The sequence below is a fragment of the Manis javanica genome, chromosome 13, assembly GCF_040802235.1.
Source record: "Manis javanica isolate MJ-LG chromosome 13, MJ_LKY, whole genome shotgun sequence".
NCBI classification, from domain to species: Eukaryota; Metazoa; Chordata; class Mammalia; order Pholidota; family Manidae; genus Manis; species Manis javanica.
The window spans coordinates 88,520,196-88,541,599 of NC_133168.1; the positions used below are offsets into that span (position 1 = coordinate 88,520,196).

The following is a 21,404-nucleotide window of genomic DNA, read 5'->3' on the forward strand; positions in this document are numbered from 1 at the left end:
CACCCCCTTTGCCATCCATACCCGAATCATGACTTTTTCCTCCTTTACTGCTGTCTCGCTTTTTTTCCTCATTCCTATTGTCTTCCCCGCCACCCCAGCCTCCTTTGTATGGCGATTCAAAGTCAGACAGACTTACACACAGCATCAAACAAAAGTTACTGCCCTCATTGCCACACCAGACTGCCCTCTGAAAAGCTGCTCTGAGCCTTTGTACCTCCACTTTCCTCCCTCCACTGAAGTGTTCACTAGCAGCTACCCTTATTCTCTCTACCTCTGCTTCCTCTATGACCAAAAACAAGCCTATTGCAGGTGATGGCCAGACACCTACAGGAGATGTCCCTACTAGTCTTGCGCCATTCATTACATGGGTAACTTTCAGTACCCACAGTATTACTCCTCCAACCGTTTCATGAAATATCCCAACAGCTCATTCTCCTTATCAATCCCAGATCCCTGGGACTCTCGATGGGCTGCCAGAGTCACAGCCTCAGTTTACTATGGGGGGTCCTCAACCCCCCACGGTACCCTTCATATCTCTTGAAAGTATATTCCCTCTCATTCCCAGATCTCTCAAGTTGCATCAGATAGCAGACATTCCGAAAAAGTCATTATCCAAACTCTTGACGGCGCCTCTTCATCTTCTTATCCCCACCCCTCTTCCCATTTCTCCTACTCTTCATTACAGCTCATTCAGGACACCACCATCTTTCTCAACCACACCCTTAACACCGCCAATTGTTTCTTGTGTGCATCACTACAGTGCCCACTGCTGGCCACCGTGCCCCTTAATATTTCCAACTACTCCTTCCATGCAGAAAGACAACCCCTCTGCCCCCTGGCAGACATACCCCTATGGGAACCAGAATACGCAGATCATCTCACCATCCACCACTGTGTAGGCCCAACTCCACCCCCCTCCAGTGCACTTCACTGCCTCTCTATCTACACCCCTACCTCCGGCTCTAAGACTTTTACGCAACAGGACACTTCTTTTGGTGTAATGGCAGTCTTTTCAACTCACTGCCTCTCAACTCCGATACACCCTGCATTTTCGTCACCCTAATCCCACAGTTAACACTTTACAGCATGGCAGAATTTCTTGAGCTCCAACCTTCCTTGCCCTCGCGCACAAAAAGAGCTGCTTTCCTTCCCGTCATGGTCAGTAGCTCTTTGATCACCTCAGCCATTGGGGCAGGGTTTTCGGGAGAAGCCTTGGGTCACTCTCTATAGGCAGTTAGAGATCTCAACGCCAAACTTGAGGGAGCCCTGACATCCACTGCCGATTCCCTAGCCTCTCTCCAAAGACAGGTCACTTCGCTAGCTAAAGTCACCCTTCAAAACTGGTGGGCCCTAGATCTGCTTACAGCCGAGAAGGGCGGCACCTGCGTCTTCCTCTGGGAAGAGTGCTGCTATTACATCAACGAATCCGGCATTGTAGAAACTGACATTAACAGACTCACCGACCTTGCCTCCAGCCTCCACTCTGCTTCCAAGTCCAACCCATTCTCTTCAATACTAACAAACCCCCTCCTCACCTAGCTGTGGCCCATTGCAGGCCCCATAATAATCATTCTTCTCGCCTGTCTCTTCTTACCCTGTATAATAAAGTTCATCAAATCCCAAGTCGGAAAAATCTCTAATCAAGCTTTCAACCAGCTTTTACTCAGGAACTACCAGCTTCTGGCCACAGAAGATCCCTCACCCTCACGTGACCTCCTCACCACATGCTGAGATGGACCCCTCTCTCCACTGGAAACTGTTCCTGGAAACAATGGCCACAGACGCCTAGCTCCTGACACCCATATCCTCTTGGCACCATTGGAATCAACAGGTCCTCAACCTATGGTTACAAGGAACCTTCATTGATTTCCAAACCTGAAGAAGTCCACATCTACTCGTCCTTACTGCGGGGAGTCCTATCAACCCTTTCCTCCCAATCCTCAAGCCCTCACTCCCTTCTCCGCCCCTGTTCAGCAGGAAGCAGCCAGAGAGAAAGCAACGTCCACAACCCCATAGAGGAGAAAGGGGGGAATGAAGGGCCCCCACCAGTAAGATGGCAAACTTCCGGCTTCTCTTCAGGGTCCTCGGTTCCTGCCGGCGCCACCTGAAGCCCAATCACCTCTTGCCCCCCTCCCAATCCCAGCACCTAGCCAACAGCCACGAGCCCCGTAGAAGTAACACCACAATCACCCTATGCACCTTCCTATATAACGCAGCACCTTTCCCTAATAAAGCGGAACTCTCCAGTGAATTGCTGCTGTGTGTCGCTCCTTTCCTTTCAGCTTTGGGCTGGAGGGTGGTGTCTAGTTCATGGCCTGCTAGCTGTCCCTGGAATGGTTAAGGTGGAGGAATATTGCCTTCTAGGGTGTATGGATCAGATGGAGATGGTATGGCTCTGGATTGCTTAGTTTGCATATCCGTCATACTCCTCACTGAGTCCTGTGCTGTATTTAAGAGTACGCTATGCCCAAGGAACAGTCTCTCCCCAGTCCGAAAGGTTTTTTTAGATGTCAAAACATACAGGGAAAAAAAGAAACGGTGTGTGCACATGTACATACAATACAATTGATACTCTGTTTTAATGTCATAGTAAGGAAGCTTTGGGATGATGATAGTGGAGACTTTAAGACAGTGGGGCATAAGCTGCTCTAACCAACACAGAAAACATTATGATAGGAAGGAGAAACTCAAGTGGAAGTACAAGGAGTCCTTGTAAGCCAACCCATAAATATCCTGTTTATATGGCACTAGCCAAGAAAGTGAATCTGAATTTTTTTTTTATTTCCTTAACAATGTTGTAGTGAAGTTGTAAAGTGTGTGAGAAATGTGCTCGGATCAAGGTGGCACATATGGCAGTTGTGTTGTTAAGGTAGAGCTGGTGAGTTAGTAAAGCGTATGTGAAGGTTATTGGCATTGTGTATAACCAAGGGGAAGGAGTTATTGTGGTCTCAGGTAGAAAGACATGATGGAAAATTAGAGGGGTTAATGGGAGAGAGCATCAGGGAGTGGGTGGTCCTCTCCCCAGGGCGTAGGGATTGACTAATGTGAGGCAGAACCCTCCTGGGGAAAGCATAATCTCTGCTAATTTCTTTTAAGTTGAAACTTCATGTTTTTAGAGCAGTTTTAGGTTCACAGCAAAGCTGACAGAAATGTATGGAGAATTCCCTTATGACCCCTTTTTTCTCCCACCCATTATCAACATCTCCCACCAGAGTGATACATTTGTAACAACTTATGAGCCAAGATTGACATAATCATAATCAGTTGAAGTCCACAGCTCACACTGCGGTTCATTCTTGGTGGTGTATACTTTGTGGGTTTAAGTAAATGTATAATGACAATATCCTTCCTTGTGGTATCATAGAGAGTATTTTCACTGCACCAGAAATCCTCTGTTTTCTGCCTGCTCTCCCTCACACCCCCAGCCCCTAGCAACCACTGGTCTTTTTACTGTCTCCATAGTTTTGCCTTTTCCAGAGTATTACATAGTTGGAACCATATAGTCCATTAATTTTTGGACTGCTACGAATACTAGTAACCTCTATTAGATTTCCCTGTAGGCATGGGAGTATAAGGTTTGTGTTTTGGCAAAGATCAAGGAATATGCCTGCATCATGGGCTAAGCAGACAGGGAGCTCAGAATCATGATAAAATCCCTAATATTAAAGGAAGAAAAGCAAAAAATGTCCTGTGTCAAATTTGTGCCTTAGGAGAAGTAGTCCATGAGGCAGAGGTTGTAGTGTCAGGGTGAAGTCATCTCCAACAGCAAGATCTTGGTCTGGGAGTATGTCATTCGGGGTGACATCATCCCCACCAGTGAGCTCCTGGGCCAAGATGATGTTGATGAGATGAGTGCCCCTTTTAAGTGGGTACTCACTCAGTTGATGTGGATCTCAGCATGTGCCAGGTTTGGCTGAAACAGTGGCTCATTTGAAGGGTTTTGCCTCTGGATTGTAAAACAGGGAAAGCACCAGACCAGTTATAAGTCCACAGTTCCTGGAATGATGTGCAGCTATACTTGTCAGAGTGTTTTGCTGTTTTTTTGATGGAAGGTTATGTTCAAATGAATCCCATATCAGATGAACAGCTGCTTGGTCTTTGGGACAATCTGTGGTTAAAAGGTCCCAGGAGAGTATGCCCACTACATCTGGCCTCCAGCCCTAATGGGATGGGGCAAGATAAAAAAAAAATTTAGTTAAAACCTGGGACAAAATAGAGATACGAGGGGTTGTTGAAGTGGAGTCTGAAAAGTTATTCAGGAGACCGTATGTATCTCCGTTAAACCAGTTATCTGGGACCCATCCGGGACATGAAAGTTCTGTTGAATGTCTTTGCCAAAAGCCCATCATTGTGTGTTCTAACTAGTGAAATACATGTCCTGGTTATTACGAGTAAAGCCTGTAACTCCAAAGGGAATAAGGAGTATCCTGGCAAGGCCTTGCATTGTGGTCTTGGTTAAATGTAGAGGCATTTGATTTTGATTTTATATTTTGAATATCTGTGAGGCAAGAGGTTGCCAGAGTTCTATAACCTGAAGGGGACAATTTTTAGGTAATGGCTCAGTAGTTATAATAAATGTGAAGAAGGGACCATTTGTTGGCCAGGGCATCCATTGCTCAGATGACTGACATTTGGCCAAGTGTGTTGTTTCTGAGGTTCCATCCTTTATTAGGGACATTGTGGCCAGTGGATGGAAAGCAGCAGCATTCTATCAGGCTCATCATGTCTGACGGTTAGCTGTACTATTTGTATAGCTGCCTCGTTGCTTCTCATTGCTCTTCACTCAGTTAATCCCAGGGGGCTTCCTACATAGTCAAGGGCCTGGAGGAGAGGTGACACCCTCCAGCACCTTGGTATCTGGAAAAAGACTGAACACAGGGGAGGCCACCTCTCCTGCAGGTGGGATGTAGGGAAGGGCCCAGGTTTGGTTCCATCCTCTTAAGGAAACTTCAGTGGTCATCCTGACTTTGTGGGTTCTTGATCACAGGCCCAGGGCTTGTGAGAACCTCTGTTTTAAGGAAAGCCCGGTATGTAGACAGCGATTAATGTTTTAGGATGTATAACATGAGGCTGAGTGGGGCAGTTTCTTGAAGTAGAAGCCCTTGAGCAATGAAGGCTATCACAGGTGGTCTGGAGATTACAGGAGGCCTGAGAAGGGGTTGCCAATGTCTTTACAGTGAGGAAATCTCTGGGGACACTAATGGGAGTGTCTGTTGATTTTAATTAGAAAGTAAAATTAGTATGTGAGCCATATGTTGACACCAGAGCCCTAAAAGGACTATAAGGTGTTGGATTTAAGTGTCCTTCACAAGCGTGTTGAATGAATCTCATGGAAGAGGATGTGATCAATTAGTATCTTACCTGTGCTCCTGAAGGAAAGTGGGTACAGTTAAGATCTTGTTTGCAAAGACTGTGCAGTGGCAAAGCTGTTGAGGTGTACCCTATGGGTAGCCTGGAAAAGGTGTGTTAAGTCCCTTCAAATATGAGGGCAAATTGCAGCTGAGAGGCTTTTGAAATAGGCATGGAACACAACATGTTACCTAGATCTGTAAGAGCAAAATGTTTATGGTTATTGATTGAATGGAGCCCATGATTTTAATAATACTGGATACTGGGTAGGTGTGAGGGCCCCAGTGGGTGGAACTCCAGTGTAAAGATTATAGTGATTCGCCATGAGGCACCTTTTATTTTTTCTAGGTTTAAAGAGGCAAAACTCGGCTGTCAAATGGAGAAGCACTGGGGAATAATCACCCCTTTATTAATTAGGTTTTATATAATTTTAGATTCTTGAAGGCCGTGTTGTAGATTTTAACTGGGGTAACATTTTAAGACAATCTGTAAGTGCTAAAGACTTAATTCTTTTATTCATTATGTTGGACTATCTGTGTCCAATAGATATTTTAGGTCAGGGAGTACCATAACTGGGAAATTTAGGCAAGGTGTTAAGGGAAAAAAAGTATTCAATGACACTTCTTAAAGGTGGTAAGGACCACTTCAGGACCACTGAGATAGGTATAGAGACCACTACAATGGGATTTTACAGTGTAGGAGAGAGATTGGACTCAATTCCAAATACAGCATGCACTTTTTAAGCCAAGGAGCAGGGTGGAGTTAATGGATGTAAAATTGCTAAGAGGAAACATCAAGGGTAAGGGGAGTTCTAGCTAACCCCACCTAGTGGGATTTTTACTGAAGACAGGCCAGGTAATCTGACATCACCTGGGAGATGGTGAAGTATAAGGGCCCTGATCAGATATTGAGGGTGACCATATATCAAGGGTTCTAGTTAAACTGACTTAGCATGGTTCTTGTTAAACCTGGATTTTATAAGGAAGTGCAGAAATGGGACAGGATGTTGAATGAAAGATGCTAGATACAAACTAATGCATACCATATGATTTTATTGTATGAGTTCAAAAGCAAGCAAAATTATAGTGTTGGAAATCAGAAGAGTGTTTCCTTTGGGAGAAGAGAGGATTAATGATTTAGATGAGGCATAATGAGGGCTTCCTGGATGAGAAATTCATGATAATGCACTGTATACTTAATAATTCTGCACTTGTCTGAATATATAATTCAATAAAATATTTTAAAAATAAACTCAGCTATAATTTCCAAATGTAAGGGATCAACAAAATGAAAATAAGGCATACATAAGGAAGGAATAAAATTAAAGGCAAAATTTAATGTAAAAAAAGGTAGAACTGATGAATGATACTAAGAGGTGAACTTTTAAGAAATAATAAAATAGGTAAATTTCAGTTAAGTCTGATTTAGCACTCTTGGCACTCCATACATACATTTATTCCCCTGGTAGGTCCTAGGGGAGGGGTCAGACCTCTTGAGTGTTTCTAAGCTTATACCCTATTGAAGTAGACCAGAATTTAAAGTGTATTCTGAGTTTATTTTGTGAAACATAGAATTATTATAATATTTTGGATCAGAAGTTGAATATCACTTTTTAGGCAAGCCAGGTACAGTTTTCAAAATAGTCTTCTGAAATAGTTGTTTTCCAATTCTGTCTTTATCATTTCCAGAACCACTCCTGAGTTTGTGAAGAAGAGAGAGAGAGAGAGAGTGTGTGTGTGTGTGTGTGTGTGTGTGTGTGTGGTTGGGGGAGGTGGAGAGCATGCTACTACTTACTACTCATCTACTTTTTTCCATAGTACTTACCACCAGCTGATATAATACAACTTCAGGTGTTTACTTTTCTGTTTAGCCCTTTAGAATGTGAGATAGCTAAGGTATGAGCATTTTCTGTATAGTTCACTGCTTTCTCCTCAGTCCCGAATGTATTATGTAGCAAAGAGAAGGCCTGTCAAAAATAATGGCATGATGAGTGAAGGCATAAGGCAGTGTAAGGACTTGGAAGAAGGCAATTGGGCCTAAAAAGCTTTGCTGGCAGGAGGAGCTCAAAAATACCAGAATCCAGTGAGTTATTTGTGTTGGGGGTTCTCAAGACCACCTGCAGCTCAGTGATTCACTAAGACTCACAGGACTCATGCTGTTAAACCCCACAGTTATAGTTGAGTACTGTCGCGACCCTTCAAGGACCGAAGCAACACGCCCAAGGTCTTGATTCTTCTCTAGGCTTTATTGTCTAATCTCATGCGGCGGTTACAGCAGTTGTCGGGAAGCTCCTCTCCCTCCCGGCGGGCTCCCTTATATTCAGTCACCCAACCAATCCGGGACAGTATCATGCGTGACCTTTAAGCGGATAGGTGTCACGCGCCACTCTAAGCGGGCAGCATGAGCTGTGCATGGGTACGGAAGTCTGCTGGGCCAATCCCCAACAGGGAAGAGGGGAAAGGGTGGTGAGCAGGAAGCAGGTGTCATCTTTAGGGCGTTGTCCAGCTAGAGTGGGGTTCAGCCTCGGCCGTAGGCCGGGCCCCTACATCTCCCCCTTTATTGTTTTATAACCAAAGGGCTGTCGGGATCATGCCTGTCTTAGGTTGTCCGGAGTCTGCAGCATTCTTACCCGTCCTCAGGCAACAGACAGCTTAGGTCTGCACCCTGTGTTAGGTTGATATGCGCAGCTCCCGATCTTACCCGTCCTTGACTACTGATCCAGCATATTAAGCCATACTCTAGGGGAGATGCCTTCCTCTAGCACTGCCATGGCCTGCAACAGGACCTTCCGTTCTCCCCGTTGCTGTTTTTGTATGGAACAGACTTTCCTCCCAAGCACGAGGAGGCCTACAATTAGCAATATTCCTATGACACCTACACCTGACCAGGCTTTGGTGGTGTTTAACATCTTGCCTAACTGTCTGGACAAGTTGGCAGCTTTAGAATAATTATGAAAAGGAATACCAGTAATACACCCTCATATACGCAGCCCACAGACAAAACCTCCCCCAAGAGGTCCAATTGTTCTTGAAGAAGGTTCAGTGGCCTGGGACAGATCATTCAGCGTCTCTGCCATAGGAATGGTGATAGCATGGCGGTGGCTGCAGCTGCAGCTCGGCTCCGCCGTCGCCTGCTGTAGGATCCACAGCAGGAGCAGAAGCAGTGTGATCATCTTGTACCTCTGCTACGGGGTTTTCCACTCTGTGTATCAGATGTTCAGGCACCCAAACAGGGTTCTGCTGGTCCTGTGGAAAAACACAAACCAAGCCTCGGGTCCAGATTATCACTGGGTCCGGGCCTTTCCATGTTCCTTCCAACACATACTTCCACAAAACTTTAGGCATGTGTTTTCGATTGGATTGTTGGCTGTGCCACTCTGCTGCACTGCGGCCATTTTTGTCCAGTGTTAAAAAGTTTAAAATGAATAATATGATGTTTAATTTGTCTCTGGGGGATCTAAAGTCTTCTCCTATTCCCCCTTTTTGTTTATATAAGGCATTCTTGAGGGTGAGGTGGGTGCGTTTCACCATACCCTGACCCTGAGGGTTGTCTCTAGCTCCCTGCTGCTCTCATGACACAAAAGGATGTCATCCATATAATGATAGATGATTATCAGGGGAAACTATTTCCTGACAGTTTGTAAGGCCTTCTTTACATACACATGGTGGGGCTATTAGCCATGCCCTGTGGCAATAAACCTTTGACAGTCTCTGGGGTGAAGCGGGATGGAGAAGAAACAGTCTTTGATAATCTCCACTTGCCAGACTTTTTCCTAATTACAAAAATAGGTGTGTTCCATGGCGAGGTAGAGGGCTGGAGGTGACCAGCTGCTATCTGTTCTTGTACTAAAGTGTGGGCTGCTTCCTTCTTTTCTTTGGTGAGGGGCCACTGAGGTACCCACACAGGCCTTTTAGGCTGTTTTCCCTCAGTGGCCCCGAAGAAAAACCCAATCCTGGTCCTCCGTCCCCATCCTCTCTCTAAAGGGGGAAGTATCCTAGTTATGACTTAGATGGACTACATCACTAATTCCATGAACCTTTTGATTTCGTCGCCACTCTGCGGACCTTTTGATTTCGCCACCGCTCTGCGAACCTTCACTGGCGCCTCCTCATTCCATATATTATAATAAACAATGTCACAAACACTAACAGGACACACACACTACACATAAACACCCACCACAACTGCCTGCTGTCTGCCCTGCCACGTATACTTTCAGTTTGCTCGCCGATCCACTCACCCTCCTCGGTTAAGCTCATTGGCAGGCGCCAGGGTCAGCGGATCAGGTCATGACGAGGTTTAGCGATTCCCGGGTTTCGGCACCACTTGTCACGACCCTTCAAGGACCGAAGCAACACGCCCAAGGTCTTGATTCTTCTCTAGGCTTTATTGTCTAACCTCACACGGCGGTTACAGCAGTTGTCGGGAAGCTCTTCTCCCTCCCAGCGGGCTCCCTTATATTCAGTCACCCAACCAATCCGGGACAGTATCATGCGTGACCTTTAAGCGGATAGGTGTCACGCGCCACTCTAAGCGGGCAGCACGAGCTGTGCATGGGTACGGAAGTCTGCTGGGCCCATCCCCAACAGGGAAGAGGGGAAAGGGTGGTGAGCAGGAAGCAGGTGCCATCTTTAGGGCGTTGTCCAGCTAGAGTGGGGTTCAGACTCGGCCGTAGGCCGGGCCCCCACAAGTACAACAAAAGGATACAGATTAGAATTAGCAAAGGGAAAAGTTACATGGGACTCATTCCAGGACAGACCAGGCCCCCAGTGCAATCACATGGCACTGCACCAACCAAGGAAGCTCACCTGACTCACTAGTCTGGTTGGTTGGGCTGTTTTAATAAAAATGCTACAGACATTTTTAACATTAATAAACAACAAATTTCTCACTGTTCTGGAACCTGGGAAGACCAAGATCAAAGTGCAAGCAGACTGAGTGTCTGGTGAGGACCTGCTTTCTGGTAAATAGATGGTAGTTGTCTTGCTGTGTCCTCATAATGGCAAAAGGGGCAAGGGAGCTCTCTGGGGTCTCTGTTATGAGGGCACTAATCTGTCTGAGGGCTCTGCCACATGACCTAATCACCTGTCAAAGGTTTTGCCTCCAAATACCATCACTTTGGGGATTAGGTTTCAATGTGTAACGGGCACATACATTCAGTCTACAACAACTGATCTTCGGTGTAGTTTTTCTTGGGGCAGTGGTCATATAGGCATGCGGGACCTGCATGACTGACTTCAGCCACTCTGGCCCCAGCCTGAGTTCAAACCGTTAGAACATTGCCCAAAGCCTCTGGCATATAAAAACATGTTTACCATAAATCACATTGTTAGCATAAACTGTCTTGTCACCGTGGTACTATGTGGCCCAGGCTCTCAGACCTGTAAAAATGCTCTCACCGCGCAGGATAATCCATGGACCCAGGTTATTTACCATGAGAGTAGGTCCTAAAGACAGGCCTTTCTCAGAAAATTTCTGGATTTAAACAACCCAGACCTGCTGAGTTAATCATTTCCTGCATACCACTTCATGATAGTTTCCTAGTCCTATTGGAGAATAATAGGAGTTCAGGATTTTGAGACAATGTAACCTGCATGCATACTCTGGCTCACTTCTTAACTGGTGATCTTGGGCCAATCACTCAACTCTTGAGTGACAATATTAATAGCTTATGTTGATAGTTTTATGAGCTACCACTGTCTGGCACATAGTAGGTACTCAGTAAATGGTGATGGTTTTTGTTTATATTCATGTGGCACACCACTCTGCAGTTTCTAATGATTTTAACATAATACTTCATCTTCTGCAGAGAGATGCCTAGTGAATAGTGCCTGCTGACAGATAGGTAACACCTGTTTCTTAAGGTTGGTGGTATGAGACAAGACTTCTACTACTACTTAAGGAATTGGAACCAATCTGCCTGCTAGGTTCAGATACTTGTCGTGAAGAGACTTCAGAAACAAGAAGTGTGTGAGCAGATTTTACCATAAGACTTCCAGGATGCCGGCCATTGACCTTTCACCTTGTGGTGAGTCCTTGCTGATGATGCTTTCAGAGACCCTGCTTTAACTGGTTCTGAACAGCAGTCCTGCTTCTAGGCTGTCTATGAGAAGGCTTAAGTAGATAAGAATGTCCTGTTGTCTAAATCCTGGGGTTTGGAAAGGAGGGAGGGATAAGTATATGAATTGTGTGGGAAATACTCTTTTTGATCAGATGGTAAGTCTTATTGTTGGTGGGGGGAGGGAAACAGTTTTACCTCCCTGGACTTTTAATTTCTTTATCTGTTAAATGGGATTATTAAACTCATCCTCCTGTTTATCATAGCCCACAGCCCATTTTCTAACTTCAGGTGAGACAGGCTGATTGGGCATTTTATGAAGCTGTGTGTGTGAGTGTGAATTTAGAATTAGTGTGGAGTGGCTTGCAGACTTTTGAGTATGGGAACTGGGCAGTCTGGGGACTCAGGTTTTATTTCTTTTCCTCAAAGTCATATTTCTCAAGATTTTTTTCTGTCTTTACAAAGAGAAATCAGAGGGGGAAAGAATTGTGACTGAATGTCTGACAAGTTATTCTCAGGTAAGTAGAAAATTTGTTCTTTTTTAAAAGCCTGAGCTTTTTCCTACCAGGTAGATACACTTGCTTCTAGTAGAGTAGAGCTTCTTTATGCAAACAAAGCCTTCGTAGGGACTAACTCCTCAGTTAACTTCCTCAGGTCTGAGGGCCTCTCTGTGGGAAATGATGCTGTTATCCCAGTATTTGCTAATTTAATCCTACTCTCATCCATGCTGACAGTATGCTCTCATTTTGCTGTGGTAGACGGTAAAGTGGACATGTGCTTCTCAGTATTTTTGCTGTTGCCTAAGGAATGATTCTTCATTTTCCAGTATTTACTGTGTCTATAATGTGCCCAGGACTATGGTAAATCTTTTCAATAGAGAAAAATAAGACCATAGAGGTCACAATCTGGTTGGGTTAGAAACATTCAATCAGGTGAAAGGGACACTCTTAAATGACTGGATGACATCACCAGTGAATATGTCCAGGTAGAGAGAAGGGATGTGAGGACTGTCAAGGCCTGGGGAGCAATGACAGGAGGACATGGAACCCTGTCTAGACTTTGGGTTTCCCTTCCTCTTTCTCTAGTGAACATTGGTTGGTAGAGATGGCAATTGCCTGATGCCAGGATGTTTGTGATCATTTAGGACCCAGTATCTTTTGAGGATGTGGTTGTGGGATTCACCCAGGAGGAGTGGGTTTTGCTTGGTCCAACTCAGAGAAACTTCTACAGAAATACAATACTGGAGAACTTTAAGAATCTGGTTCAGTAGATAATGCTGATACCTCTTCCTTTATTTTTTTCTGGAACAAATACTTCTTAAGTGACTGTATGCTAGGCTCTGTGCTGATTAGTGGCAACACAATGATAACGAGCAACGTTTCTGCTCTCATAGACCTACCGTGAAATGACTTCTCTTGAAAATGGTCTGTTCATTCTACTGTTTTTATTTTCTCTGAATAAAAGGCTGAGGACTTGAAAAATGTGTTTATAAGCTTGATTCCGGGTTTCAGGAGAAAGATTGGCAACCCTTTTGGTGCACAATGAGTGTGTGTGTGTTTGCATTTTAGTTTCATTTGAAAGTTCACTTGTTTGAAAGTTGGCATAAATACTCTATTTCTCAAGGATATCTGGGAGTATTTGGTATCCCTGAAGAGCAGAATATTGGCCCCTGGTTTATGTGTTTGTCATCTCTTGCATGTTCTTACATGAAGCATTGTCTCTGAGAGCAGGACATCAGCTATGGAGACTTGGTCTGGTCTTTTCAGGTAGAGCAAAGAGCTGAGGACAGTGGGAAGAGTTCTCCAAAGTGAGGGGATTCTTTATGAAAAACAGCCATAGTCCATGAGAGCTGCAGTCCACTTGGAAATGTTAAACAGGAAGCTTTTGAGGATCTCCCCCCACTGTCCTTGTTTTCTTGTATATATTAAGGGCAGAGTTCTTCAGAAGGCTTTTTCACACTGATTATGCTCACAAGTTTTTCCTAATGTAAGTTCTCCTGTGAGTCTTACAGCATAAGTGTTCACTTAAGGCTTCTTCACAATGACTAAAATTAAACAATTCCTCTTCAACATGGCTTCTATCAGTAAAAAGAGTGAGGTTCCTTGGCTTTAACTTTTCCTCTACCTTCTGAAATTTCCTAAACCTGATAGTAAGATCTATTCATTTCTTCTTTAAATTTTACAGTTGCATTTGTTATTTACCCATTTCCTTTCAACTTTGTTTTCCTGCTTATGCTGCTTTCTTCTGCTCACTATCAGTCTAAATGTTTATAGAATCATTTTCTTAATAAATCACCTTCCAATTTGGCCATAACACCTTATCATTGTCACTCATAATATAGCAAAACTTATCAATCTCTGTATTTTCATTTATTTTTAATATATTTTAATCAGTGTTTGAAATTAAGTTCAACATTTGAAACACATTGGCCTTCATTTTTTATTTTCCTTCCATTATTTATTTCTCTAGGAACTTAATTTTTTCTCTTATTTCAGATTGGGAGATTTGTCTTAATACCAAATGGTCAGCACCTCAGCAGAATGCTTTGCAGGGGGAAACATCCAGTGTGGTAGAAATGGTAAGATTCACAAAGTGTAATCCTTGCCTTCCACACTAGTGAACGATTAGAAATTCCGTAAGATAGAAAAGCAGCACAGTAACTGTGACACATTGAGACTAGTGTTAATCACCCAGAATGAAGCTGTTTCTCAGACTCTCTGAATTTGGCAAACACTGAACACCCCTCACAATGTATTTTTTTCACATAGTGTTCACTCAAATATTCCCATATATATAATTCAGATAAAGTTTTTGGTAATAATTCTGTCTTGGTCAGTTATCAGCTAAACACTGTCCCGGAATCCCTGTGAAAGTAAAGAGTGCAATAGAACTTTCAGTAGAGTGGTCACTTCATTCTACTTGGAAGCACTCAGGTTTGAATCCATGCATTGCAGTAAAAACGGAAGAAAAAAACCAGCAAAAATTTTCAATCATATTGATTTTTTCCCTGTATAGTACAGCAATTCAAGGCAGAGGGAATAATGTCTGAACGTGTAAAGCTGGAAAACTTGTGTAAGTCATCACTGATCTCTTCATCAACAGGATAGAAGCCATGTTGAAGAGGAATTGTTTAATTTTAGTCATTGTGAAGAAGCCTTAAGTGAACATTTATGCTGTAAGACTCTCAGGAGAACTTAGATTAGGAAGAAACTTGTGAGTATAATCAGTGTGGAAAAGCCTTCTGAAGAACTCTGCCCTTAATCTATACAAGAAAACCCATACTGGAGAGAAACCTAAGTGTAATCGATGCCAAACAGCCTTTGGCCAAAATCCATATTTGGTTCAAGAGAAATCCTATAAATAAATGCATTGACTGAGAAATGCTTACCTTCTTCCTCACACCTTAGAGAGTTAAGAAGTTATGGTGGAGAGAGGCCATATGCTTTTAAGGAGTTTGGAAAACTTTTCCTCATTCTGCAAGCCTTTTTGTATATGTGCAAACTCATAGTAGATAAGACCTAATGAATGTAAAAACTGAAAGAGACCTGTACGTGATCTTCATATCTCACCCAGCATTTAAGAACTCAGGGATTAATGCCTGTGGAATGTAAGAAATTTGAGAAATCATTTCCTTATTCCCCAGATCTTGTTAAACATAAGATTTCATACTAGATAGAAACACTGTAAGGAGTGTAACAAAGAGTGTGTTTCTCAAAACTTAATTCTCACATGCAAGTTCACACTGAAGAAAAACTGTGTAAGTTTAATGAATGTGAGAAATCCTTCACTGAGTCTTCAGGTCTTCTAAGACACGAACTCACTGGAGAAAAGCCTTATGAATGCAAAGAATGGACAAGACTTTACTAGTCCCTCACAACTTGCTATACATATGAGAACTCACACTGGTGAGAGGCCTTATCAGTATAAGGAATGTGGGAAAGCCCTTAGTAATTGATTTTCATTTAAAAGTCATCTGCAAACCACCTTGTAGTAAAACCCTGTAATTTTAAGCAGTTTGGGAAAGGCTTTATCCAATTTTTGTTTCTTCAGCATTTAAGGATTTACAGTGTAGAAAGACCTTTGAAGGTAAGGAATATGGGAAAGCATTTAGATACTCCTCAAACCTTAGTCAACATAAAACACATACTGGAGATAAGCCATATGGACATAAAATAGGTGCGAGTGCCTTCACTATTTCTTCAGGCTTAGAGTATACATGAGAACTCACACTGGAGAGAGGCCTTATCAGTGTAAGGAATATGGAAAGGCTTTACTTGATTCATGTATTTTGTTCAGCATGTAAGAACTCATAGTGGGGAGAAGTCATATATAAAGGGGATGTGGGGAAACCTTTAGCAATTTTTCATGCCTTAATGAATTCATACTGGAGAGAAGCTTATGCTTGCTTGTAAAGAATGTAGGAAAGCCTTCAGTACTTTCTCACATTTACTCAACATGCACTAATTCATAGTGGAGGTAACCTTATTGTAAGGAATGTGGGAAACCTTTAGTTCTGCCTTATACTTTGATACTCAGCTGTGTTTCACAGGTGTGAAAAATCCTGTGAATGTAAAAAATGCAGGTATTTTTTTAGTTTTTATCCTCCACATTGGGAAAGTATGAAAGCACATACTATAAGAGATCTCATGAAGGAAAGGGTATAGGAAAGCTTTTGATTGTTCTTTGTCATTAGAAAACAGTAAAGAACTATAAATTATAAATGTAAGGAATGTGGAAAAGACTGTGTTAATTTATTGTACATGTAAAAAGTCATAGGATAAATTCTAATGAATACAGAAACAATGTTTTCAGTAAATTTCATGTATATATTTTATAAATACTAAGTTGGGTTTTTTTTATGAAAAACCTGTTACAGAAACACTTTGAAACAAAACCTAAACGTGTAAAGGATTTGGGAAGGTTTTGGAGTACAAATCTTGATTTGCTGCATATGAGAAAATTGATACTGGAAAAGAAAACCAGGTAAATTTTTATTTAAATGAGTTGGCTTTCTGTGTGTCTTTTTTCACAGTAGACCCATAGTTCTAAAGATTAATGATGTCAAGCATCTTGTGCTTGTCATCCATGTATCTATGGTAAAGAATATGTTCAAATAACTTTTCTTGTTTTTTTAGAATCTGATCTGAGTTACTGAGTTAGGTGTTCTTAACAGACAGATTTATTGAGGTGAATTGCCATACAGTGTACTGCAAGTATTTTAAGTGTACAAGTTAACCTTTGATACACACATCCATGAAACCATCATTTTCTTATATACCAGGAATGAACAGAGTTTGAAACTAAAAACAATACCATTTACATTAGCAAAACAAAACTTGTACAAGATTTGTATGAGGAAAAATATGAAACTGATGAATGAAATCAAAGAACTAAATGGGGAAATAATTAATGTTCATTTGTAGATTCAAGATTGTCAAGATGTCAGATCTTGCCAACTTGACCAATCCAATCAAAATCCTAGCAACTATTTTGTGGATATTGACAAATTGATTCTAATGTTTATATAGAGAAGAGAAAGACCCAGAATAGCCAACATAATATTGAGATAGGACAAAGTTGGAGGACTGACACTACCTGCCTTCAAGACTAACTGTGAAGCTACATTAATCAAGACAGTGTGGTATTGGTGAAATAGACAAATAGATTGATGGAACAGAACAGGGCTCAGAAATACACCCATATAAGTATAGTCAACTGATCACTGACAAAGAGCAAAGACCATGGAATAGAGAGAATTCTTGTCAATAAATGGTGCTGAAACAACTGGGCATCCACATGCAAAAGAACGAATCTAGATACAGACTTGATACTCTTCACAGAAACTCAAAACGTGTTACAGACCCAAGTGGAAAATACACAACTCTGATACTGCTAGAGGGAATGGCAGAACCAGATGGCCTTAGGTGTGGCAAGACCTTTTTAAATATAACACCTAAGGCACAATACTTATAAAAAGTTTGAAAAACTGGACTTTATTAAAATTAAGAAACTTTGGCTCTACAAGATATTGTCAAGAGAGTGAGAAGACAAGCATAGATTGATAAAGGACTGTTATCCAAAATGTACAAAGAACTCTTAAAACTCAATAATAAGAAAACAAATAGCTGATTAAAAATGGGCCAAATCAAAATAGAAATACCATTTGACCCAGGAATTCCACTCCTAGGAATTTACCCTAAGAATGCAGCACTCCATTTTGAAAAATACAGATGCACCCCCATGTTTATCGCTGCACTATTTACAATAGCCAAGATATGGAAGCAACCTAAATGTCCATCAGTAGATGAATGGATAAAGGAGATGTGGTACATATACACAATGAAATATTACTCAGCCATAAGAAAAAAACAGATCCTACCATTCGCAACAACATGGATGGAGCTAGAGGGTATTATGCTTAGTGAAATAAGCCAGGCGGAGAAAGACAAATACCAAATGATTTCACTCATATGTGAAGTATAAGAACAAAGGAAAACTGAAGGAACAAAACAGCAGCAGAATCACAAAACCCAAGAATGGGCTAATAGTTACCAAAGAGAAAGGGACTGGGGAGGATGGGTGAGAAGGGAGGGATAAGGGCGGGGGAAAAAGGGCATTACGATTAGCATGTATAGTGGGGGGGCACGGGGAGGGCTGTGCAACACAGAGAAGACAAGTAGTGATTTTACAGCATCTTACTATGCAGATGGACAGTGACTGTGGAGGGGTATGTGGGGGGGACTTGGTGAAAGGGGGAGCCTAGTAAACATAATCTTGATGTAATTGTAGATTAATGATACCAAAAAAAAAAAATGGGCTAAAGACCGTAACAGACATCTCACCAAAGAAGATAGATGGCAAAGAAGCGTGTGAAAATCATATTCATTGCTGGTGGAAATACGAAATTGTACAGCCACTTTGGAATGTTTGGCAGTTTCTTTAAAAATTAAATATACTCTTAGTAAATGATTCAGTATTCATGCTGCTTGGTGTTCTGCCCAAAGAAGTTGAAAACTTAGGTCCACTCACATACCAGCACATGCATGATTTTTACGTTCCTTGTTTAGTTTCATTTTACATACGAATGTTGGTAGCAGCCTCTTCATAACTACCAAAACATGAAAGCAGCCAAGGTATTCCTCAGGAGATGAATGGATAAAGGAACATCCAGATAGGCCATTAAAAGATGTGAAGGAACCTTAAATACATACTACTTAGTGAAAGAAGCCAGTCTGGAAAGGTCATATGCTGTATGATTCCAACTCTGACATTCTAGAAAAGAGAAAATGGTGTGAGTGGTTGCAGGCGGCGGGAGGAGTGATGAACTGGTGGCCAGGCAAGGCACAGAGGATTTTTATGGTAGTGAAAATACCCTGTATTACACTATAATGGTGGATATGTCATTGTATGTTTGTCCAAACTGTAGAATGTACACCACCTAGAGTGAACACTAATGGACTGGGTGATTGTGATGTGTCATTGCAGGCTCATCAGTTGTAACAAATGCACTATTCTGGTGAGATGTTGATAATGAGAGGCATTGTCAGGTAGGGGTATATGAGAAATCTCTGCCTTCCTCGCAGTTTCACTGAACCTAAAAGTGCTCTTTTAAAAAGTCTAAAAAAATGAATAGAGACCTTCAAACCCCCAAGCTGTAGGCAGAGAGGAACATCTGTAAAACACTCAGTTGAATATATGGTCTACTCTGAGAAAGCAAGTATGATTCAGGTGGCAGAACTCCAGTCATTCCTATGGAGCAGTAGTTCCTTAAGGAACCAGCATAAAGAAAAAAAAAATTAATGACATGTTAAAGATCATAAGACAGGCTTTCATCAGGACCATCAGAGTAGGGCTAAGGGGCCACTGCGACGGGATTTTGCAGTGAGGGAAAGAGATTGAGCTCAAATCCAAATATAGCATGGGCAAGTGAGAATTTATAACCAAAGAGCAGGGTGGTTAGTGATGGAAAATTAAGAGGAAGCATCTGGGCAAGGGGGATTCTGGCTGATCAGAGTTAACAGGATTATTGCTGAAGACAGGCCAGATGATCAGAAATTACCTGCAGGATGTGGAAGATGAGAGAGCTGAATAGGTACCATGAGTGATCAAATACAGAGGATGGGAAACTTGCTAAACTGAGAGTTCTTGCTAAAAGTGGATTTTATAAGGAAGTGTACAGATGGAACTGATAGAAGTTTCAGAAGAGTGACTAAAGTTTGATCAAGAAGAGATTCATTGTCACATTGCATTTTGTTGTTATCATTTGGAAAATAGTTAGACAAGGGGAGAAGGATTTTCAGATAGTTGTAAATATTCTTTGATACTTCACCAAAAGTCAACCAAGTTCTTAAAGGTGAATTGCACTGTAGAGTTACAGAATTCCATCAGTGACCTCTTCCTATTCTGCTACTGTTTACATGAAGCATTCCATGGATTGTCACTTCATCTTCATTACAACTCTCTTGAGGGAGCCACTGATACTACTCTCCTACTTAATGATTTATGTGACATGAAATACCCACCATCATTTCTGACAGATAATAGCTCATTGTTTGGTTTTAACCCATCCAATCTTTGGAGCTAACAGAGGAACCCCAGTTACCGATGTTCCAGGCATTCTGGTCCCATCCAGAATTAATAGCAAATTTATGCTGTTCTGGGTTTGTATCTTTGTGTCCAGATTTTCAGAATTATTATATGCCTTTGGGCAGAGAACTCACAGTTCAAATAAGACTATACATGTCTCCACACAAACCCATTGTCAGTATTTAAGCTGACCCAGAACTGCCAGAACTGAATCTGCCCTTGCTCTCAAAATCTGGCCAACTAATAAATTGTAAAGAATGTGAAAGGCACATTTTGGCAAAAGTGAATAGCTGAGACAGGTGGTCCCAGGCTGGACCTTGACAGAAGTAAAGACTGGCCCATGGTTTTGCAACTGATGCTGGAATGGACAATTTTCCTTCCATTTCTTTCCCCAGTCTTGTTCTGGAAGTCATACAGCAAGTTGCATCCATCTGATTGTACATACACATCATTGTACACTTTTGTTAGACATCAAATATTTCAGAATATAAGCATGCCAGTAATTAAGCACATGGTTTTATTATTAAGCCAGTTACTCTGTAGATCCCAAGGTGAACCTGACAACACTACTGCTGGCTCGAGACCTATTGAGTCAGCATGAAGTAATCAGAATAAGATTGACCTTTTTTTTCAATCAAATAGCTTAAGTAATCATCATCCTTCAAATTCAGAACCACAATAACTCAGTGAAAAAGTGAAAGGCTGATTATTTATCCCCGCTGTTTTGATACCTGTAGCAGTATAGTTGATTTAATGTCAGATTATCCCAGACATAGGTGTTGGTTTTCAGAAATCTCAAGAATATTAAAGATTTATTGCTGTCACCAGAAATAAGAGGAACTAAATCTTCGTTTGTCAATTGCCAAAAAAAATCTTAGCATTTGACAAGAGAAGGTAAATACTTTAAAGGTATACATGAGCATTTAATGAGGATAGAGGTTTTAGTTTTGAACTCCAAATCCTCCAGATTTAGTCCCTGTAAATTTGTATTCAAGGTATGTTTCTGCTCTTAACCCCTAAACGTGCTGCAATCTTACGAGCTTTTAATATTGTATAAATGTTGAGGCGTTTTTATAAAAAAAAAAACTAATCATGTTAAAAATAATTTGAAAAATGATTGATTAAATATAGAAACCAGAAATGTGAAGGTTTCAAATGGAAGAAAACCTATTGAGATTTAAAGTCTGGCTTTCAGTTTTGAGGTCTATTTTTTTTTTTTTTTTTCGCTTGAAGAGACCACGATATTGTTTAAATGGGAGTCAGGACGAAAAGATCTCTGATCTTTGGAGGACTTCCTTTGGTTAGGAAGGAGAGAGGGGCAGAGTACCCACACGAGAATCCGTAATGGGTGAGCAGTGCGGTTAGAGCGCCAACTTTTTCCCTTGACAGAGACTGCTTGGAGTCAAAGATA

At 41.8% G+C, this 21,404-nt stretch overlaps 1 pseudogene; it reads left to right on the forward strand.

Moving 5' to 3' along the window:
* Window positions 1-11,349: 11,349 nt before the first annotated feature.
* On the forward strand, window positions 11,350-15,878 carry LOC140845414 (uncharacterized; annotated as a pseudogene).
* The last annotated feature ends 5,526 nt before the right edge of the window (window positions 15,879-21,404 follow it).